This window comes from Rhineura floridana, chromosome 2, assembly GCF_030035675.1.
Source record: "Rhineura floridana isolate rRhiFlo1 chromosome 2, rRhiFlo1.hap2, whole genome shotgun sequence".
NCBI classification, from domain to species: domain Eukaryota; kingdom Metazoa; phylum Chordata; class Lepidosauria; order Squamata; family Rhineuridae; genus Rhineura; species Rhineura floridana.
This window is the reverse complement of record NC_084481.1, coordinates 26665494-26690325: the sequence shown is the minus strand read 5'-3', so window position 1 is coordinate 26690325 and position 24832 is coordinate 26665494. Positions and strand designations below refer to the sequence as shown.

The 24832-nt window shown below is 41.1% G+C and overlaps 1 protein-coding gene across 3 annotated transcripts in view; it reads right to left on the bottom strand.

Annotated features, from left to right (window-relative positions):
- TMEFF2 (transmembrane protein with EGF like and two follistatin like domains 2) overlaps positions 1–24832 on the bottom strand; it is a 386403-nt gene that overhangs the window by 43518 nt on the left and 318053 nt on the right. The window lies entirely within an intron of this gene.

The window sequence follows — 24832 nt, the reverse complement described above, 5'->3', positions numbered from 1 at the left end:
TTATTTATTTATTTATTATTTAATTTGTATCCCGCCCTTCCTCCCAGCAGGAGCCCAGGGCAGCACACAAAGCGCTAAAAACACTTTGAAACATCATAAAAACAGATCTTAAAATACATTAAAACAAAACAGTGTTAAAAACATTTTATAAAAAAACAACTTTAAAAAAGGGTTAAAAACATTATTAAAAAAACATATTAAGCAATTCTAACACAGACGCAGACTGGGATAGGTCTCAACCTAAAAGGCTTGTTGACCTTTGGGGAAAACCTGTGGGGTGGTGACGTAGGACAGGGTCTTCTATGTGGTGGTTCCTCGCTTATGGAGGTATGGCTAGTGCTGTCATTAGTGGGTTTTAGGCAAAGACTGAATAACTACCTTCTCATTCAGGCCTTTAGAGGAAGATGATTTGACAAAGGACAGTGGTAAACAGCTGTCTGCTGTTTTGATTATGCAGCTTTGTTTTAATAATACTTCTAATAAAAAATAACTCCATTTCTAAACATCCCTTCAATTAAGTTCCCAGTGCAGTTTACAACATGCATATGCATTAAAACAGTAAAATATAACAGAAAACCATAATTAAAAAACAAACCATATCAGTGCATCAGATGGACTTCAGCTGGCCTCAGTGAAACAATTTTCCCCAAAGACCTGGGTGAAGAGGTACTCTTTAAAGGGGTGAAAAAACAACCCCAAATAACAACAGCGTCAACTAAAAAGCGTCCTGTTTTTTCACTTGCCCACTGACCACGAAGGTATGAATTGTCCTTATGGAGTTGATCCTGTCAAAATCCATATTTGGGCATGCCACAGGTTCCCCATCCCTGGTTTACATGCGTAACCTCATCATTATATTCACCTGATCAGATCAGAGCTAAGGTACATGTTCCATGCATTTTCTCCAATTGTACATAAACATAGCTGCTGCCTCGGGATGAAGCCCTAAATGCAGCACACAAAGGACTCCTCTCCCTGATCCAGCGGCCAGGGCTCCATGCATGCATCCCTCTTGCAAAAGCTGTAATCACATATATTCGCTGTCTGAGGAGGGAATGGGCAGGTTCGATTTAGCAACTGTTCACTGCAATAGTGGCTAGAGAAAGGATTTTCTCTCTCTGTCATATTAGAACCTAGGATCACCTAAAAGCTGAATGGTGGGAGATTCAGGACAAACAAAAGAGAACACTTCTTCACAGTGCATAATTAGACTACGGAATATGGCCACCACCTTAAAGTAATGGCTATAAAATGGGATTAGGCAAATGCACAGAGGATAAGTCTATTAACGGCTACTAATCACGATGACCATATTACCACCAGCAACAGAGGCTGATGTCTCTGAGTATCAGTTGCTTGACACTCTTTTGCCACATCCACAATAAACACGTCCCTCTGAATGGGCCTAGGGCCCCATCTGTATAGGGTTGCCATATTGCCCAGATAGCCGGGTTTTACCCGGATTCTAGGCATGCCACCCGGCGCCCGGCTAGCCCCTTAGGTGGCCCGGATTCTCAGCTTTAATTTTTTAAAAAAATTAAGTTTCTAGGTGGTCCGGTTCTCGAGATATGCATAAAAACGTCAGCCGCCCCCGACTGTCTCTTTAAACAGTACTGTATACAGTACTACAGCACTTCCTAGCTTTAACCCCGCCCGTTCAGGATTGCAGCCAATCAGGGATTGTGTTTCAGTTTCATTGACCTGAGGCAGTGTCTAGAAAACAAAATGGTGGTTTCACCCCCTGTTTATCTGAAAATCTCATAAACTGGGTAAGTATATACATTTCAGTTTTTTTTCCTCTTGTGAGTCATATCTTGGGCAGTGTTTTGAAAACCTTCCCAATGCTTGCTTTTTGTAAAAGCAATGCTAATCCCATATGCCCAGAGTAAATCCCATTGAATTCAATAGGACTTACTTTTGAGTAGACATGGTTATGAATGTGCTGAAAATCAATGGGACTTTGGAGTGAATGTAAAAAAGAATTGTGTTTGTGTTCTAACTCTTTCTGCCCCCTTCTCCAGTCCTATTTTAAAGCAAGTAGGTAGGGCTTACTTAGGTATTACAGTTTTTATTCTGTAGGAAAGTAATACTGATTTTTTTAAAAACTAATACTGATTTTTCTGCAATGACCAACTGGTTTGACAATAAATTATTATATGGGCTGTATGTATTTATACATCTGCAGTGTGTGTGTGTGTGTGTGTGTGTATGGAGTCTTTCCAACACCCCTGTGAGGTAGGGTTGGAAACCAAGGCAGCTCACAACAAGAAATAAAGCCATTTAAAATCCAATAACCATAAAAACAAGTATAAACAGTTGCAAAACAGCGTAAAGTGGCATGATTCGGAATTTTGGGTTGTGTGAATGAAGTTGCTTATCACTTGAGGTTGCATTTCTGTCCCTGTTTGAGTAAGCCCCACTGAATACACTGGGACTTGCTTCTGAATAAATAAACCTAGGATTGCACTATAAATATCTTTACAGTTTGTGTAAATAATAAATATATTTGATAGTCATGCTTATATAAATATTTATTCATTTATCCTATTTTTGGTTTTTGGTTAGGAATCCTGACTGGTTGTGAGATGCTTAGTTTTTTGCCTTACTCATAGGAATCTTGTTGTGGTTGGTATGGTATTACATTTAGGAAAGCGTTACTGCCTTCTGTGTTTTTTTTTCCTATTTGCATTTCACTTATCTTTAACCTCACTCCGTTACAGCCATAGAAGCAACAGCAGCATATGCAAGATAATTAACTCCCATTAGTGATAAGAACAAGAATTTATAATTATTATTTCAATTAAAACAAGAGGCTTATCAATACTTTGAAGAGGACCAGATATTTATTTTCTTTCTGAGCCCAGGACTGGGTCTTTCATGATGCCCGGGGGGGGGGACCAGGAGAGTAGTCGATAAGACAGACATCCTGGCATTGATAATCTAATTAGCAAGTTATGTGTGGGGTTGTTGCACACTTCCAGGCCCAGTTTCATTTTGAGTATGGAGGTGGAACCTGTGTAGATGTGGTTGCTCAAAGGGAGAAGAAATTTTGAGTTAAGCAAAGCTCTGCTTTTATAAAACCTAAGAAACATACAGATACTTTGAATGTCTGAGTGCCTGCACCAGTAGAATACTGGAGGAACTTGTAAAACTGGCTGCAGCAGTATTTAGAACTGAGCATGTGGTGTGAAAGACTCCTTTTCCTAACATTTTGGCTTCTTGTTTTTCTCCACCCACCACATCTTTGAAATATATCTTATATGGTTAACCGTACTGCTGCCCTGACTTACTTTATGTTTGTTGCTATTTTGTGTTTTTATTATGTTTTTATATTGATTGTGTATTTTATTGTTTTTATTATATTTGTAAGCTGTGCTGAGCTCTGTTTTTAACAGCAAAAGGGCAGGATATAAATTCTCTTAATCAATCAATAAATACTCCATAGTGTTGGAAACTAGAGTCTAGGCATTTAAGGCTGAAAATGTTGTTTTTAAAAAAAAGATTTCTCACATCTTTCCCCAGCTTTTGGTGGTAATTCCTAGGCACAAAAACAAAACAACTGGACAATTCAAATATTAATATGCAGATATTTTGCATAATATGCAGATATTTGCATAATATGCAAATACTTTACATAATATGCAAATTAACCTGCCCGGATTTGTGTAACTGGAATATGGCAACCCTACATCTGTACTGTACATTTAAAGCACTGTGACGCCACTTTAAACAGTCAAGTCTTCCAACCATGTAACTCTCCTTTTGAAGGCCCTTCACTGGCTTCCTATTTATTTCAGGATTCAGGACAAGCTTGTTTTAACTTTTAAAGCTTTACGTGATCTGGATCCTTATCTCTCAGTTCTTATTTCTCATTCTAGCCCTGCTCAAGATCTCCCCTCCTCAAACTCTGTGCTTCTTACCCATCCCAGGGCTGTTTGCTCTTTAGCGCAACTTCATCCATTTTCTCTTGCTGCTTCGTATTCCTGGAATTGTCTCCCAGAGCACTTGCGGACTGCTCCCTCAATTTCAGTTTTCATGTCTTACTTAAAAACCTTCCTTTTCTTCTAAAGCGTTTGGAATTTCGGCATAGATTTTTTATTTTCTGTAATTTGTATACCTAGAGTATGAGTATTTGAAGTCCTTGCTTTTCCCCTCCCCTCCTTTGTTGTCCTCATTTTTTAAAATTTAAACTGTATGCCTTTTGGGGCAGGGACTGGTTTTTATTGTTTTATCTTATGTACAGTGCCATGTACATCTGATGGTGCTATATAAATAGATTTTATACTGTATCAGTGTAGGATGGTTTTTTAGATGATATGGTATTAATACTGTGATTGTTATATGTTGTATTTTATATTGTGTACATCGCCTAGAGTGTCCGTTAAGTCGGACAGATGGGCGACTAATAAATAAAATTTTATGATGATGATGATGATGATAACAACAACAATAACAATGTCTTCCCTCAAATAATCTTGGGAACTGTAGTTTGTTAAGAGTGCTGAGATTTATTAGGAGATTGCATTTCCCTTCACAGAGCTACAATTTCAAAAGTGGTTTAACAACCAACCCTCTTCCCAGGGAACTGTGGGAATTATAGCTCTGTGAGGGGAATAGGGGGTTGTATTCAACATAGCACTCAGTTAGGATCCTGTCAGCACAAGGATCACTATTAACATAATGGGGCTCCCCCCAAATCTGTTCTTGGGGTCCCCCCAACCCACCAGAGCAGATTTGGGGAGAACACAGGTTGCATACAGGGGGTGGAGGGGGAGAATTCCCATTTTGCTAGTGACAATCCTTGCACTGATGAGACCAGTTAGTAGAAATCTGCCCAGGGATTTCCTAACAACTCCCAGCACCCTTAAAATCTACATTTTACTCAATCCTTTTGGGGGAAGCTTTGCCTGGTTAAAATGGTATAATAGTACTCTAAATATCCAGTGCAAATGGGGCCTAAGTTTGGGGAGAAAGAGTGGTAATAACTCTACAGTAATGCTTACATTTTCTGTGTAAACAAAGACATAATCTGCATTTTGTTGCCCATATGCTCCCTGTACATTTTTGATCTGTTACCATCTGCTGACCTGCAGTGAGAAATGTAGTTTTGATCCCCAAGGATGCAGGGAAATAAAGGGTTAAAGAGTCATGAGTGAGCCAAAACAAGGCTCAGGTTGCAGTAATCACACAGCTGCAGGAATTTGTCTCTAATTGCTAGAGGGCCATAAAACCGAGTTAGAGATTCCAGCAAGCGTGGGGGCTTGAGGAGAAAAGTCTATGTGGAGTTTGTTGCTGAAGGTGTTTGTGCTGTGTAAGTGTCTCTGTCTGTCTATAGAGCTTATTTGTGTGATACAAATAAAGTTCTTCTTTACAACGCTCCTGTGTATGTCTGCCTATTACGTTCTACCTGGTTCTGAAAGTCCACCGCTAACATGATCAATACTGGCAGCATTATCTAAACAAATGTGAGTTACTACTGCTAACAAGATGACTAAGCACAGGTCAATAAAAGCATGAGCTTCAAGTTTAGAAGCAGTTGAACAAAGGAAGGTGATAGGAATGCAATGTCCTCAACCCAGCTAGAGTGCTGTTTATCTAATTGTGACCTACACAAGCCAAACCTGAGCCACTTTCGACTGTAGATACTCTAGTTATTTCAGAAAGCAACATTTGATGAAGCCCATGGAGGGGGCCTTGAGCATTTACTACTTTTGTTAAGCATCTCATACAAAGCCCTTGTTATTGGAAGCAAAGATGAGGGGGGCAGACAGGAGCAGATTCACAGTTTGACTGATGTGCATGTAGGAAGGCTAGCAAGATAATTTTGCCCCTGAGCAAGAGCTTTTCTACAATTCCTTCGACAGCCCGAAAGCCTCACAAGTCCAGATCTTCACCTAAAATTGTATGTTGATTTTTTTTCTTTAAAAAAAGCCCTTGTGATGGGCAGCTAACACGCTGTTGTTTATACTTTTTCTCAAATGTCAAGGAAAGAAAATTGAGAATAACTGGAACTGAAAAGGAAAGAAACTCCAGATATTTATTTCTCTAAAACATACGCCTATCTGTATAAAGACCTCACCTAAACACCTAACTTTAGCAACCTAGGTTAATGCTTTTTAAAAAAATCTTGAATTTTTATCTTATAATCTACTCCTATATTTTAGGCTGAAGGCATCTTTCACTTTCATGTCTTTTTGTAGCTGAAAACTGGCCATCTCTGTCATTCTAATAACAAAAAAAGAATCAATGAAAGAAGGCATCCAATTTTACACTGTATAAAGAGCTGGTCAACTTGAGCAAAAGAGCTGCAAGGCTATCTTGCTTTTTGAGACATATAAAGAGCGGTTTAAAGCTTGCTGTCTCCTATCTTTAGAGAGGTTTTGTGAGCTGTGAAGTCACTAGGGATGGACTTACCTGTCAATTTTGGCTTCTCTCAGTTTCTCATTTTTCCAATTTTAAATTCAGTTCTCCTCATTTCTGCAGTAATTTGCATTTGTTTTTCAAACAGCCTTGTGGAAATTTGTCAGCATTTTAGTGCAAATTCGTCCTAATGAACAATTTCTGTATACAGCTTACCATATATATTGTAAGCAATTTCCCCTAATATAATGCATTTCTCTGTTATCACTAACATATGCATTTTTATTCACACTTTCCCCTAATTTATCCATTTTTGTACACATTGGTTGGTTGGAAAACTGCACTGCAGAATTCAGAGAAGTGCAAATCTTGAAGGATAACTGTGTTTCATTTTGTGTATTGGTTTGAGGAAAGCATATCAGGTAGTTTCTCAGTAAAATGCAAACTGAGATTTCTCCCTCATCCCAGCTGAAATTTCTCCGAATCACCAGTTAAAGCCTTGATTAGTAGTGATATTTGCAGCCCCTTTCCGTCTTCAGAATGTGGGGGGCATGATGTTGAACTATGTTTAGGGATGACAAGATTTCTCCCTTTGCATTTTTTTACTGTTACGTGGGTTCATTCTGCTCTGCAGCCCACTTTGTCTTGCCTTCTAGTTTAACTTGGAGAATTTTGACTATATATACAAAGAATGTGCCCCCCATCTTTACAGGTTACTATGGCACATCTATGCATGGATAAAGGCTGCAATCCTAAAAAGACTTGCTCGGGAGTAAGATCCATTGGATCCAGGGCAACTTCTCAGAAAACACCCCTAGGATTGTGCTGTCAGTTGGTGTAAAAGGAAGTCTTGGTGTGATCACGCATCTTGATGTGACTGACAGTGCAATTCTATATGTGCCTACTCACAATAACATCCCACTGAGGTCAACGGTCCAATGTATAATCTGTAATGTTATTGCTATGTGTCCTCGTTAATTCACCGTTGTCCATATGACGTTGCAAGCTAGTATGGATTTTCACGTTCACAAATCTGCATTAGAAATACCACCAAAAAAACCCCATATGCTTTCCTGTATCGATAATCAATCGCATTAATGCCTGTGCACTTGGATGCAATGCCATGGACTTTCCTGAAATAGGACATCCATGGGCGTTCCTCCATCATACACCAAGCCCCCTGTCTCCTTCCCACCCAATAGCACATCCACAAACCTGCACATGTGTGAGAATTTAAAAAAAATATCTGCGCTCTTCCAAAAAAGCATACTAAAAGCAAACAACTATTGTGGACCAATCACTGAAAAGGGATGGACTTAGGGGAGTGGCCAATGCTAAAGCAATTTAGACAACCCTTCCCACATAGACATATGGATGCTTGACAATTGAGTTTTCACAATAATCCGACCACAAACAGGACATGTATGGATCTCAAGGCCACCAACCAAATATGGAAAACGTGGATTTTGTGGTTAGATATAGATGGGCCCAAATGAGTTTACTCCCACTTAAGTGGAAACAGGACCACAATATTAAAGAATGCTCATATAGTCATTGTTAACTGTCCCCACCCCCCTCGAAGACCTGAACTGAAAATGAAAATTGTGGCAAACTATCTATCTATCTATCTACCTATCTATCTACCTATCTATCTACCTATCTACCTATCTATCTATCTATCTATCTATCTATCTATCTATCTATCTATCTATCTATCTATCTATCTATCTATCTATCTATCTATCTATAGTGGTCTGGGAGATGGTCCACAAATGGAAGGATGAGAAAAGGCTAATTCTCTTTGGAAACAAGACTGGGCAATTTGGAACTCCAAAGTATGGGGAGAAATTAAAGATGGACAGGGCAGTAGGAATGGTTCTTCAGATAGTACATGGAGAGCAGTTTGAATATTATTTTTAACTGTTAAATTATGTCTATCTACCTAATTACCTGCCTAACTATCTGCAGTCCCAAGGCAGGTTCCGTATAGCTCAATACAACAAGTAAACTGTGTAATACATAAACATTATGAGACCATAATTAAACCAAATCAACAGCAATTGGAAAATGGAACACTACGGCAATGAGAGGGATAGTCCCTCCATCCCTAAATGTCTGAGCAAAAAGGTTTATCTTGATCTGATGTTGAAATGTATACAATGATGAGACCAGTTGTGCTTTAGAGGGGAGGGCATTCCACAAACTGGGGGCCTTCTTAGGCATTGCCCCCATTAACTTCACAAGGCAGCAGAACTGCTAACAGGTCTCCCTCTAGAGACCCAGGAGAATGTGCTTCTTCAGATATTTGGAGCCCAAGTTGTTTAGAGCTTGGTATGTCAACACATGCAGCCTGAATTGGACTTGGAAGCACACATTTATCAGCTGCATTACAGTGAGAAATTCAGCAGGTTCTACTCCCTACTTCATTGCAGCTCCATAGCAAGAGAAGTTGCATCTGTTGAATTTCTTACTATCCTGCAGGTGTTATACATGTAGGACACTTTGTGGGAAAAAGGGATTTTGTTTTTATGTGGGACTTTTGCACAACTCTGACAATATGGGACAGGATTGAAACATAAAATGGTCGAGAGAGCAAATGTGATTAACACTGGGCCAGATTCCAATACTTTTTTGTTGCTTTTTTTTTTTAAAAAAAGAGGTGCTAGCACTCAAGTTTCCATCAAGTTCCCTTCCAGCCCTTATCATAGAAGGCTTCGTTTCCTGTCTCCCTGATTTGGTATAGGAGAATCAGTGTACTAAAGACACTTCTCACATGCTCAGACACTACTCTCATTAGATAGATTGACTAAACTCATAACAGTGTTACAAGTTGTAGTGGTGTGTTCATTTCACATTTCTTAATTGTTGGTACAGATAACCCCTTGGTTACAATGTTGCTTTTAATTGATTTTTTGCTGGCTCTTCTATGCTAGATTTTAATACTGCTGCATTGACTTGTTTTATTTTTCTATTTTGTGTATTTATTGAGTTTTTATATTTATTGTGCATTTTTATTGTTTTAATTATGTTTGTAACAGTGGAAGGGCAGGATATAAATCCTCTTTAAAAAAAAGTTCCATAGTGTTGGAAACTAGAGTCTAGGAATTTAAGCTGAAAATGTAAGTTTTTTTAAAAAAAGATTCCTCAAGTCCTTCCCCAGTTTTTGGTGGTAATTACTAGGCACAAAAACAAAACAACTGGACAATGCAACCTACAATGTTATTTTGACTATTTCTCATCTTTTGTTGTTCTGTATGTTTTGTGTGGCTGTTCAGGAGGTTACTTCCTCCCCCCAAATTGGACAGTGCTTAGAATCAGTAGTAATTATGAGCAGAACAATGGGTTTTATATTCTGTGTCAGGAGCGGCGAAGATAATGATTTCCTAAGGATGCTGGTTTCTTATTTAAATTGAAATCATATTTGAGAAAGATTTTAAACACACACACACACAGAAGAAAGACAAAAAGTGACATCGTTCTCTCTTATCTGAAGTGACAAAAACTGAGATGGAGGGAAAGGAAAACCTTTCCATAATCTCTGCCCATATTCTTGGGATTGTGAGGTTGCCGATGCCATTGCTTCTATAATGAAAATTCACAATGTTGAAGATTAAATGAAAGGAAAACAAGTTTTTTCTATTTCGCTCAGAAGCCGAAGGGAAGATGAAGCAAGCAAAACCAGGCTCTATCAGACAAGCCTATGCCCATATGGTTAGAGATGCAAGGAGCTTTTAATATTACAGTGCATTACTCAGTCAGCACTGTCATTAATAAGACACACAGAAAACCATCTAGAGCTCATGCACGGTGAGTTTGTCTCATCAAACACAGTCAGTGTGGTTCCCTACATAGACAGACTAGAAGCTTGCAGCCAAGAACCAGCCGCTTATTTCAATATGGGAAATTCAGCCTTGCTACCACCACCCACAACTTCTTGGCTTTTATTATCCCTTTAGGGTTGCCGCTTCATGCTGCAGTGATTTCTGCTGGTCATGCAGCCTCCATCCACAATCTTTACCTAGAACTTTATTTGCCAGCAGACACTATTACCCTTATTTGCAGGCACCGTGTTACCCACCCACCCCGCTGCCATCTTTAAAAACAGCTTCAAAAGAATGCACACAACTATGAGAGAGCCTACCTCGACACACTGCATCTTCAGGGCATTAATATTAGAAAAACATGCTGGGAACTGGGAACAGAAACAGCTCTAGGTAGCAGTGCTTTGTTTGAGCAGTAGAAATACGCATAGCTACTGTTCAATTGCACTTTTTTTCAGCCGTGCAACTTCCAGAGAAAATGCGACAGTATTAATGCATGCAGAGAGCCTTTTAATTAGACAAGAGCAAAATGAAAGGAATGATGCTATATCTTATTTATCAGCCATTCATAGCAACATGGCCAGACTACAGGAAAGTGGAGAGAGAAAAAATAACCATTTGTGGAAGTGAAGAATCAAGAGTCAAGGAAAGTCAGCATCTTGTCGAGCTTCCTATTAAGAATACATTAAAGGGAATTGCTAATATTCTGTCGCATGACCAAGGCCGTTTAAATCACTGAGACGAAGGAAATGAAACCTATTAAATGGTGCTGTGAACAATCACCACAAGAAGCAATCTACTAGGGAGGCAAGTACTCAGGAACCAACTCTCTCAGCCTCATGTCAAAATGCAACAAAGTTGATCAGTTAAATATGCAAACTAACAACATGGTTTTCCCAAGTGACTTCATTTCCAGCCTTCAGATGCAGTCTTGGCTTATTTTCCACAATTCTTATTTAATCCATTATCATCTTTGCTAGATAGAGCCCCATTCCTATTATTAAATGAAATTGTAAATGAAATACCCTCGGGAAAGTTTTTTTTTTTAATGTAGAACACACATAGCTTTAAATCTTAGATAACGTAAAGAGAGAGATTAAAAGCCATGAGAGATTTCCCCCTTTCTCTCTTGCTCTTTTTTATCTAGTAGGAAATATGTTTTGCCATTATGTAATGCTGTCAAGAACTGATAACGCTTGTCATAACAGATCTAAATTCTAATTCAGTGTGCTGATATCTTTTGGAAATGCGCTGCCACTGATTATAGAACATTCCTTTAGCACCTATTATTATAGAACATTCCATCAGCACCTATTATATTTAGAGGAAGTGTTATTTATGACATTTATATCCTGCCCCTTTCTTCAAGGAGCTTAGACTGGTGTTTTCTCTTCATAACCACCCTGAGACTGAGTGATTTATTCCAGACCCCCAAGCCCCATTTAGCAGAGCTTGGAAGATTACTTTTTAAAAGTAATAAATTACAGTTACATGGCCCAAAAAGTAGTAATTACAGTTACAATTACAACCACTCTGAAAGTAACTGATTACTTTTTCTCAAAAGTAATCACTACAATTTCAGTTACTTTTTTAAAAAAATGCCTACAAGGTGCTGGCCTTGGCTGCTGCACACCTAAGTAGCCTAAAACAACATTAAAAATAAACACACACATACAGAGGTAGTAGAATAATTCTTTTTATCCATAAGATAGCAATGGTGGTCTCTTTTCTGGTAAGGGAGGTGGGGAGGGAGGCTGAGGCCACTGCTCAGATCTTTGCATGTCAAACCATAATCTCTCTCACTTAACCACCTCCCAGACTCTGCCCTGCCACCAACTAAGGGACACTCACCCAAGCAAACATTTTCCCCCAAGATGCAAAAAAGTTAAAATACTGCAAATGCAGCACAGTAGCCAGAGAGGGTGGTGGAGGCCACATTGTGTGCCAAAACATGTCATCTTTCACCTCCACAGTTCTTTATCTCCATTCTGCTGCTGCCTCCTTCTTCTCCTTTATCCATGCTCTTGCCCTCTGGCTCCTTTTTCCCTGCACTCCATTTTTTAAAACAATTGTTTTCTCCACTCCACCCTGTCTCACTCTCCACCTCCTCCCTTGTTGTCTCCTACCCACCCACAGACCATGATGATAATGAAAGTGAAAGAGGAAAGCACAAAAGCAGAACTACAGCTGAACACCAAGAAGACTAAAATAATGACAACAGAAGATTTATGTAACTTGTCAAGGATTGAACTTGTCAAGGATTATCAATACCTCGGCACAGTCATTAACCAAAATGGAGACAATAGTCAAGAAATCAGAAGAAGGCTAGGATTGGGGAGGGCAGCTATGAGAGAACTAGAAAAGGTCCTCAAATGCAAAGATGTATCACTGAACACTAAAGTCAGGATCATTCAGACCATGATATTCCAGATCTCTATGTATGGATATGAAAGTTGGACAGTGAAAAAGCAGATAAGAGAAAAATCAACTCATATTTGAACTGTAGTGTTGGAGGAGAGCTTTGGGCTTACCATGGACTGTGAAAAAGACAACCATTATAACCAAGTCACTTCCTGGAGCTATTATTGCAAATAAATAGTCTGAATGCCAGCGCTCCCCCTAGGCTCCTAGATCTGAGGCTTTGATTTGTAAGTTTGACAGTTTGATTTAATGTCAGTTTACAAAAGCACCAAACATCCAGATAAAAGCTGGCTGCAGGATCCCCACTTCCAGTCTCACTTAATGGTCCTCGATAAGTCATTTGAAATCTGCTATATTAATGAAGCATTATTGCTGCATACCCCAATATCACCACACACATACACACTCCAGATACATAGCCCAACCACCTCTTTCAGAGTCCGTCTACTACCTCAACACTTTCAGTAAGCTAGGAGCCTCCAGACAGAGAGCTCATATCTCAGTAGCAGAGGATATGTGTTTCATGTGCTGAGGTCCTAAATTCAATCCCTGACAGTTAAGAGGATCTCAGATGACAAAGCTAGCAAAAGCCCTTGGCCTGAGCGGCTACCAGTCAGAGGCAGTAATACTGGGCTAGATGAGCCACTACTCTGATTCAGTATAAAGCAGCCTCCTATGTTCAGAAAACATGTTCAACTCGAGGCATCTCCTTTCAAATCCACAGAACTTTCCAAACATGATACACACACTCTCCCCTATGAAGAATTCAATACCTGACAGAACTTCCTGGGTTTTTAGGACCCAAACAAAACATCCATAATTCCTCCTTCATTCAGAACCTGGAGAACTAACAGTCTACCCTATTCATGTTTACTCAGAAGCAATCCTCATTCCCGATCCATCTGTCCTTGACCATTTGTGGGGAAGAAAGCAAATATTTCACCAGAGAGCAGGAGGATTTTTGGGAGGGAGGGGGGTCCAGAGTTCCATAACAAGAGCATTAAGTTCAATTGAACTTGCTTCCAAACAAGCGTACTTATGATTCCAGTCACCATGCAGCCCTATCCTATGTATGTTTAGCGAGATCAATGCAACTTAGTCCCCTGAGTGTGTTTAGGCCTGTGTACTAAGTACTGTGAACCAATCCTATGCATTCTATTTTTTTTATGCTCAGAAGTAACCCACCAAATTGACCCCCATATCCAATTTTAGATGGTAAGCACCTCTAGGCAGGCACCTGTCCTGTGCCTTAATATGCACAGTGTTGTTGCCTAAAAAAAAAATACTCACCAGTGAAGCGTGCATAGCAGAAAGAGGAGGGGGGGCAGCAAGACAAATGAGTGAGTGAGTGAGCAGGGGGCATGTGGGGGTTAAGAGAGGGAATGGGGGCAGCAGGATGAGTTAGCAAGCGGGGGCAGGCGGGGGAAGAGTGGAGGTGGGTGGCAGAGCGATTGAGCAAGTGAGCAGGGAGGGCAGGCAGGGGAAGAGAATGGGTGGGGGGCAGGGCGATTGAGCAATTGAGCCAGTGGGGAAGGTGGGGGGAGAGAGAGCGGGGGTGGGGGGCAGGGCAATTGAGTGATTGAGCCAGCGGGGAAGGCAGGCAGGGGGAGAGAGCGGGGGTGGGGGGGCAGGGCAACTGAGCAATTGAGCCAGCAGGGAAGGCAGGCAGGGGGAGAGAGCGGGGTGGGGGCAGGGTGATTGAGCCAGCAGGGAAGGCAGGTGAGGGGAGAGAGAGGGGGTGGGGAGCAGGGCGACTGAGCAATTGAGCCAGCGGGGAAGGCAGGCGGGCGGAGAGAGCAGGGGTGGGGGGCAGGGCGATTGAGCAATTGAGCCAGTGGGGAATGGGGGAGAGGAGTGGGGGGCAGGGTGATTGAGCAATTGAGCCAGTGGGGAAGGCAGACAGGGGGAGAGAATGGGGTTGGGGGCAGGGCAATTGAGCCAGTGGGGAAGGCAAGCAGGGGGAGAGAGTGGAGAGTGGAGGCAGGGTGATTGAGTGATTGAGCGAGCGAGAAGGGCAGCCGGGGAAGAGAGTGGGGGTGGGGGGCAGGGTGATTGAGAAAGCAGGGGTGGGGTAACACACACACACACACATACACCATCGTCACTCACCTCCAGAGCTTGGAAAAGTTACTTTTTTGAACTACAACTCCCATCAGCCCAATCCAGTGGCTGTGCTGGCTGGGGCTGATGGGAGTTGTAGTTCAAAAAAGTAACTTTTCCAAGCTCTGCTCACCTCCATTCTGCTGCTGCCTTCTCCATCATCCTTGCCCTGGCTTTCTCCTCCACCATGCACGCTTTTTTCCCCCTGTGCTCCACAACCCTCTGCCTCTTCACCTCCTCCCTCATGCCTCCTACCACAGAGCACAAGGGAAGAGTGAGACTGCGCAGAAGCCCAGTGTGAAGCACATGTCTTCTGTCCACCAGTCACAGGAACAGAAGACTTCTGCTTGCTCCCCTCCCAAGTAACATCCAAACGTAATGCTGGAAATGTTATGATTGCTGCTAAAAAGTAGGGAACTTATTAGTTGTTCTATTACTAGTAAAATGTAATGAAGTTACCCACTCGTTACTTAAAAAGTAATAAATTACAAGTAACTCATTATTTCTAACGAGTTACTTCCAAGCTCTGCTGTTTAGGCAGTATTCAAAGCTGGAAATATAACATGTGAGAAGTGGGGCACGTGGGTAAGCACACTGGCTCCACCCTTCCAATTGCCATCTCTGTTGCTCTCCATGAGTTAGAGGGCAATTGTCTGAAGCAGGGAGCCACCTATTTTCATGGAAGCTCTCTGCACAATGTAGAACCCACATGGGGTAACTGAGGTTCTAAATCACTCGGGAAGCCTTCATGAGTAGAAGCAGACAATCATCTACCAACCTACAGAGGAAAACAGAGCCACTGGAAGGAGATGTGGAACTAGCATGTGTTGTACTTTTGGATTTGAAAAAGGGTATGGTTTTCTGGAGATTTAAGCCTGGTTTTCCACATCCAAGCCCAAACGCTTGCCATGGTTCCTCACTGGCTCTAATGTTACTGGGCGCGCAGGATCTATCTCTGCAGACTATGCTTGCTTACTTGGAAGTAAGTCTGGGATCTCCCATGACTGGGAATTCAGGCAAGGAAGAGTTAAGCACCACTCTCCTGTCCACTGCTTCTCCTCTCCAAATTGTGCCTTTTTTCTCCTGCTTTTTAAGCTGTACTTGTGGAGGAGGGAGTGGCAAATTTTGCTCTAAGCAGGGTGCAGAGCAGCAAAATTTGGGATGGGGGCTCACAGCTCACCTAGCAGTGGCTTCCAACCCTGCCCCAGAGAGGTTTAGGTTAAATAATGTTTATTGTTAATACTAGATTTCTAGTTTTAAGGCTTGTGTTTTAGGAACCTTAAACAACAAAGTGTGTGCCAATAAAACTATTGACAAGAAAACTAAGTCTGTTTTTAGTCAATAGCGAATGTCCATCGTGTCTTGGCTTGTTTAAAAATAACTCCAATTAGAGTAAAGGTAAAATAATGGCTTCCCTCAATCAGATACCCTTTTAACATGAAAGGGCATTTGCTTACCTCTTAAGGTGCATATCTGGTACCTATACCATTTTGTGTGAAAATATTTCTTGACTTCTAAAGGACTGACTTTGTTTTAGTGTACCTCAACCCAATCAGATGTCCTCAAAGACCTCCCCTTCACCTTCAGTTCTCATGTTAAGCTTTATGGCTGAAACCAATGTCATTTTGACTCTAAAGAGACAATCTGACAGGAGTAGGGGCCTCTCACGCAAGAGCCTGTTTTCTCATTAGTGATGCAAATGGCTAACAATATTTGGGAAAATATCATACATGTCATTGGAAATCTTCACCCATGACAGAGAACCTTTCCTTTAAATGACCTTTTGGAAATTGTCATAAAATGTATGGAGGCAATGGCCTGGTTCATCTTACACAATAAGCCAAACTATGGCTTAGTGAGACCATGCAAATGTGCAGGTTCCCAGAGAGGAGCTCATAGCTACTTTGCTCCTTCCCAGTCCTTTTTACAGCCATTTATGCTGCTCTAAGCCAAGGTTTCACTTTGCATGTCATCTGAATCGGAGGTCGTGGTTAAGCTCTCTCCTCAGCAACCACTGAACAGCTCTGGATTTTTCATTTTTGTTTGTCAAAACGCAGCAGAGGAGGATTTATTTAAAAAGTTCAAGACTTCATTTTTTTTAAAAAAAACCCCTACGTTGCTCTGCTTTAACAAAACCCAAACCCAAAGCTCTTCAGAATGCCAAATGCCAAAGACAGCTTCACATTTTAAGTCCTATTGGAGCCTATAAGGTCCATTAGAGGCAAATAAGCGCTGGAGAAGCTGGTGTGAAGCTGCAAAGTTTTAAAAAATGATATAAGCAAGAATACACACCAGTTGGCCACTTCTTAATTATTTTAAGGTGAGAAACAAACCCTGGCTCCCTCCCTCCTCTTATTAATGATTAATTAATTAATTAATCAAATTAATGATTATGGAGGAAAATGAATCCCTTTTACTTCCCCCACAAAAAACTCCGGAACCTATTTGTCTGCAATTTGGCAGGGCTAATTCACTCTGGAGGTGCTCCTGTGCCTGTAAATTTCATCCACTTTGGCCAAAAGGGGAAAAAGTTAAAACTATGTTTCGATTGCCTATTATAGTGAATGGAGGGCACAGAATTTCATTTTATACAAGTAGCTTGGAACAAAAAGTAGAGAGAACACAGAACAACTCAGAAACAGATCAGAATTTTTAAAAGGTGAATCTTGAAGCCGATGTACACCTCTAACATATCTGTATTTTTTAAAAATCTCTGTGTCTTTAAATGAGAATATACACTAGGCTTGGCACTAGCTGGAAACCTTTTCATTAACTGCAAGAAACATTGATGCAACTGTGTGTACCAGCTGATGATGGGGGGGGGATCTCTCTGTCTTAATGCTCAGGATTGCTCATGTGTATAGATTATCTACATGGGAGGGGGCAGAGAATCACACAAATGGAAAGTGAGGAAAGAGCAAATTACACATGAGTTGTTTCTGAAATGAATTACAGAAATACTCCATGTAAAATGAGAAGACAGAACTTGGGGTAAAGCAAACCCATGGAAAAAAAATATGAAATGGAATATGAGAAATCCATTCACACCTCATTGGGACCAGTTTTTCTTGTCCTGTTTCGCTTCACTTACAGCCACCTCCAAAATGTGAAGGGGAAAATAAAATAAAAATAAAAAGCTGGGGAAAATAGTAGACATGACTAAACCCTATGAGATTACATGGTATGTGCAAGAAGAGAAAGTCATATATACACACACATAATGAGGATAGTGCCTTATTTAAGCCCGTTTATCCTCTTGAGCATGGCAGAGACATTGATTCTGAGCATGTGTAGAGGGACTAACAGAGGGATTAGTGAGCATTAAAAAACCCCTCTAATTTGCTTTGGAACAGGGAGTTCTGAATTTCAAATAAGCAGAAAGAAACATAAATGATGCATGATGTATTCATGAAATGGGGCATAAATGTGCAAGCACTGGTTCATGCAAGCTCCGGGTTCTCCTGTACAAAATCTCCATTTGCACTGCAAATACAGTTTCTGAATTTATCCATAACTGCTGCTAACATAACATAATGTTACAGATGACTAGGTACATGATATTATGGGGAAACAAGCAAAGCACAGTAGCATGAGGGGAATGGATACACATATATCTATATGTGTAGGTATATCTACATATATGAAATCCTGCGAGCCACGCTTTGTCACAAGTTGTTTTAATGAGTCTTGTGCACCACTAATGTAAATTTAAATCCTAGAATGAGACATCTACGAATTGCAAAAAATCTCTCTCCCTGTCCATCCACTGCTGCCTGAAGCACTGAAGAAGAAACTAAAGAAGTTTCACACCTGAATTCATTTCTGAGACTTTTTTCCCCCAGAAAGGCTGGCAACACTCTAATAGCTCCATCCAGTCTTTTATTTTTTATGCTGCCCATACCAATAATAGTACTGCAAGCCAGAGCTTGCATTTTCCTGCTGTTATATTTATTTCCTTCAGATCAAATTATTAGACATAGTGTGTTTTCAAGCTACGTGCTTATGGACAAACCAAACAACTTTCATGTCAATATTCACTCACTACATAACTGAGGTCTTTCATTAGTGAAGATTAGGCACAAACCATGTAAATCATGGCCTAAATTCATAAATAAGGAAATTAAACATGGGGCTTGAAAAGGACCATCTCAATCTTCAAAATGTAAGCTGTTCCTCTGGAGTTGGTTGATCAGCCAAACAATATTATCCCCTTGTGATATCATCAGCGCTGTCATTATCCATCATCTCCATCATCCTGTTACTACGATGACAACATTTTTGTTAATCTGATGCTTTTGGCCAGGATCTAAAGAGCTACATAAGAAGAAAAGCCTGCTGGATCAGGGCAATGGCCCACCTAGTCCAGCATCCTGCTCTCATAGTGACCAACCAGATGCCTATTGGAAGCCCACAAGTGGGTCCTAAATACAACAGCATTCTCCCCACTTATGATTCCCAGAAATGGGTATTCAGAGGCATGCTGTCTTTGTCAGTGGAGATAGAACATAGACATCAAGCCTAGGCAGCCTTGCTCTCCGTGAATCTGTCTAATCCTCTTTTAAAGCCATCCAGGTTGGTGGCCAACACTACATGTTCTGCAAGCAAATTTTATCTATCTATCTATCTATCTATCTATCTATCTATCTATCTATCTATCTATCTATCTATCTATCTATCTATCTATCTATCTATCTATCTATCTATCTATCTATCTATCTATCTATCTATCTATCTATCTATCTATCTATCTATCTATCTATCTATCTATCTATCTATCTATCTGTCTGTCTGTCTGTCTGTCTGTCTGTCTGTCTAATTTGATTTATATTCTGCCTTTCCTCCCAGCAGGAGCCCAGGGCGGCAAACAAAAGCACTAAAAACACTTTAAAACATCATAAAATCAGACTTTGAAATACATTAAAACAAAACATCTTTAAAAACATTTTTTATAAAAAGATTTCAAGACATCTTTTTTAAAAAAAGGTTAAAAACATTGTTTTTAAAAAAGGTTTAAAAACATATTAAAAAGCAATTCCAACACAGACTGGGATAAGGTCTCAACTTAAAAGGTTTGTTGAAAGAGGAAGGTCTTCAATAGGTGCCAAAAAGATAACAGAGACGGCACCTGTCTAATATCTAAAGGCAGGGAATTCCACAGGATGGGTGCCACCACACTAAAGGTCCGTTTCCCATGTTGTGCAGAACAGACCTCCTAATAAGATGGTATCTGCAGGAGGCCCTCATCTGCAGAGCGCAGTGATCGACTGGGTATATAAGAGATAAGACGGTCTTTCAGATATCCTGGTCCCAAGCTGTATAGGGCTTTGTACATCAAAACTAGAACCTTGAACTTGGCCCGGTAGCAAATGGGCAGCCAGTGCAATTCTTTCAGCAGCGGGGTGACATGTTGGTGATACCCTGCCCCAGTGAGCAGTCTCGCCACTGCATTTTGCACCAGTTGCAGTTTCTGGACCAACCGGAAGGCAGCCTCACATAGAGCTCATTACAGTAATCCAGCCTGGAGGTTACCAGTGGATGGAAAACAGTAGTCAGGCTATCCCGGTTCAGAAACGGCCACAGCTGTCTTACCAGCTGAACCTGATAAAAGACACTCCTAGCCACTGAAGTCACCTGGGCCTCTAGTGACAAAGATGAATCAAGGAGCACCCCTAGACTATGGACCTGCTCTTTCAAAGGGAGTATGACCCCATCCAAAGCAGGCAACTGACCAATTATCTGAACTCAGGAACCACCAATCCACAGTGCCTCCATCTTGCTAGGATTCAGACTCAGTTATTGGCCCTCATTCAGCCCACCACCGAGTCCAGATAGCAGTCCAGCGCTTGCACGGCCTCTCCCGATTCAAATGTTACAGAGAAATAGAGCTGGGTATCATCAGCATACTGCTGACACCTCACCCCAAATCTACTGATGACCCATCTGAAGGGCTTCATATAGATGTTAAACAGCATGGGGGACAAGATGGTACCCTGTGGCTCCCCACAGCACAACTGCCAGGGGGCCGAAAGACAATCACCCAATGCTATTCTCTGAAAACGACCTTGGAGATAGGATCGGAACCACTGTAAAACAGTGCCTTCAATACCCATCTCACCAAGTCAGCCCAGAAGGATACCATGGTCAATGGTATCAAAAGCCACTGAGAAATAAAGTAAGAATAACAGGGTTGCACTCCCCCTGTCCTCCCGATAAAGGTCATCCATCAGGGCAACAAAGGCCAATTCAGTCCCATACCCAGGTCTGAACCCAGACTGGAATAGGTTTCATCCACGAGTACCTGCAATTGCTGCGCCACAACCCTCTCAATCACCTTCCCTAAGAAGGGGGTATTTGCAACCGGTTGATAATTGTTGCAGACCAATGGGTTCAGGGTAGGCAAATTCCATAGTTTAACTATGCACTGTATGAATAAATATTTTATGTTGTGTGTTCTGAATCTTCCAACATTCAGCTTCATTGGATGGCCAAGGGTTTGTAGTATTCTACACCAGAAGTCTGCAGAATAACCAGTGGGATTTAAAAAAAAACAAAAAACTTTCCCCTTTGAAAAACAGATCCCAGGACCATTTTACAAACTGTTCTTGAAAGTCCCACAAGCTTCAAAAGTGGTTTTCTATGTGGCAAAAGTGGTTTTCAAAAAATACAAGGCCAAACCACCTTGGGCACACAGAGGCAATCAATGCAGACATGTTCAATCACTAAGAAAAAGTCAGTGGTGTTAAAGAATGTCTCTCAATATGAGCATGGATATTTAATTACAAGGGATCTTCAGTATGGTTGTTGCAGTCCTCCAACATGTGGTAAGGCATGGCAATGAGTCTTGAGTAGAGATGGGGGAGAAATTAAATTCATTTCACATTCAAAGATGAAACTACCAAATTTGCATTTTCGAAAACAATATGTGAACTGACGCATAGCCATCCTTCAAAATTTAGACATCTCTGAATTTCACAATGCAGTTGTCCAGCCAAGTAATGTGTACAAAAATGCATATAATAAGGTAAAATGCTCATAAGAACATATAAAAATACATTATATTAGAGAAATTTGCTTTAAAATGTATGTATTGGGCAAAATTACACAAAATATGTTTATTGGTAGAAATGTGTGCTAAAATGCTAATGGATTTTCATAAGGATTAAAAAAACACAAATTGCCACAGAAATGTGGACAACTGAATCTAATACTGAAAAAAAGGAAAGTGAAAGAACTGAAATTGACAGATCCATCCATTCCTAATCTTGAGCATTACAAACAACACATTGTATACTGCAGGGTCCCGCTTTACAGCGCTTTGCTTTACAGCGCTTCGCTAATACAGCGGTCTCAATTAGACACAATTAGACTAAAGCCCCACTCATACGGTGCATGTTCCACTTTTACAGTGGTTTTCGGGCATCGCACGCCATTCTATTCAATGGGTTCCGCTTTACAGTGGTTTTCGCTTTACAGCGGGGGTCCGGAACGTAACCCGCTGTATGAGTGGGGCCCTACTGCAAAATTATCATGAGTTATGGAACTTACTTGCATAATGATATATGCACCAATTCCACATGTGATGTTGAACACATAGTGTGGGTCCAAGCCTGAGACCAATGATCGGATAGCCAGCCAGATGGGCGACTAAGAAATTCAATAAATAAATAAATAAATAAATAAATGATCACATTGCACTATGTACATAAGCTGCACACTAGGGGAATTGTGTGAACTGGTCAGTTGATGTTGATGATTCCGTGTAAATTTCTGAATGAGCTGCATCTAGGTGTCTTCCCATGTGGTTTGGAACATAAATGTCTTGGACATCATCTGTTATGTTACATTTCTTCTCCAGTTATATCATAAAGAAAAAGAGAGAGAGAGAACTTGATTCACCATTACCCCAGAGTGAAGTTACAGGCTTTATTATTTTTCAGTATCTTAGGGAAAAGGTTGACATAGATTTTTTTTTAAAAAAAACTTAATTAAAGGGACACTGTAAGGTAGTTTAAGCTCAAAATTTGACCTATTTTTAAACATTTCAAATCACAATATAGGACAGGCTCCTTTTTCAGAACCTAGTCGTTTATTACTAAAAATTACAAAGGAACATTGTTGTCAGTAAAAAGGCTTTGGATCAAGCTTCTCCTACATTTGTTCAACTGGGGAGGCAATTTCCTACCAGATGGAATCAACCAGCGAGCTACATAAGTGCAAAGCCTTCATTTTCAAGGAGGGATCACTTGTGACTCCTTTACCATCAAGACTTTCTAAATCATGGATGGGGAACCTGTGGTCCTTCTAATGTTGTCAGACTACAACGCCCATTATTCCCACCCACTGACCATGTTGGTTGGGGCTGATGGGAGTTAGAACATAAGAAGAGCCTTGCCGGATCAGTACAAAGGCCCATCTAGTCCGGCTTCCTGTTCTCACAGTGGCCAACCAGGTGCCTATGGAAAGTCTGCAAGCAGGACCTGAGCGCAACAGCACTCTCCCCTCCAGCAGCTTTCAGCAACTAGTATTCAGAAGCATATTGCCTCTGATTGTGGAGGCAGACTTGTAGTCCAACAACATTTGGAGGGAACCAGATTCCCCATCTCTGACCTAGAGGGACAAGGCTTCAACACCTTCCCTGAATGGCAGTTCCTGTTCCACAGTTTTCTCCATGTACCTCAGAGAGCAACTGGAGGAACAGGTGGTATCTCTAAGGAGGTTAGAAATGGGACAGGAATGTCCAGTTGCTGACCTGTAATATAGAGTCAGGTCCACAGTAGTGTTGCCAGGTCAGAAGCATCCCAAACCCTGAGATTTCAGGGGTGTGCCTTAGTGATGCCATAGAGGCAGGCCCTAGTGATGTGATAGGAGCGGGTCCTAGTGATGCCATTAAGCATGATACATTAAGCATCAACCAAAGTTGCTTGGAGCATTAAACAAAGAATTTCTCTGATTGGAAATTAAGATAGAAATCTTAGCTAAATGGGCGTGTTTCCAGTGACAGGATCATTCCTTCCCACCTGCTTAGGGAGCCTGGGTAGGGAACATTTAATCTAGCCTACTTGCGTCTGGCAAGAAGGTGCCCTCAGGCCAGCCCAGTCACCTGAAGGCCATTGTAGGAAGAAAGCCTAGTGTGGAGATGTTAGATGGGAGCACTCAGGAATAAAGATGGATGCCCCTGAAGGCTGCAATTCTAAACACACTTACTAAGGAACTAAGCCCCATAGAACTCAACAGGACTTACCTCTGAGTAGATATGGTTGGGATTGTGCTGTTGGTAAGGCTTGACTATTGACTAGGGATCCTTTGCAACTATATCCATCTAAAACAAGGTTGGCAACCCCCTGCCTGGAATGCCCTGCCTGCCTTTTAATGTGGCTGCTCCAAACATCTTTACAGACTTGACCCTTCACTGCAGAAAGAGGTTTGAGAAATGAGTAAGTGTTAAGAAGATTTTCTACTCTTTCCTGCTTACTCACTTTGACAGCCAACCCAATGCCACTGAGTAATAATTGACAGAGAGAAAACACACATGGATTGGTCTACCTTCACAGGCAGTAGATTGTGAATTCTCTTTTACCACTATTGGGCAAGAAACAAACCATCATGCAAACAACAAGGTGCATCATCAGTGGGTTTAAGTGGGTTGAGCTGACCACATGGAACAACTGTTGTTGCTTCTATGGATGTAAGGGAGTAAGGTCAGAGGTAAATGAAATACAAATAGAAAAATAAAAATAAAAGAGAGTGATGATTTCCTAAATGCAATACCATACCAACCACAACAAGATTCCTATGAGTAAGACAGAAAGCTCAGCATCCCACAACCAGTCAGGATTCCTAGCCAAAACTAAAAACATCCTGGCAGCCAGTCAGCCAAGATCACAGAAATCCCCATGCAGCACAACCTGACCTGGGGGCTTCAGTTAGGGCATAATGCTGTGGCACGATTGCTGGCATGACTGAGACCCTATCAGCACATAATACTTCTGCTCTGAAATCTGCACTGGTTGCTGATTTGCTACCAGGCCAAGGTCATGGCATGCTTTCCTTATTCAGGGTTCCACATAGTACTTGTTCTGGTCTTATAAGAAATCAATCCTTTAGTGTGGCAGTACCTACGGTTTGGAACT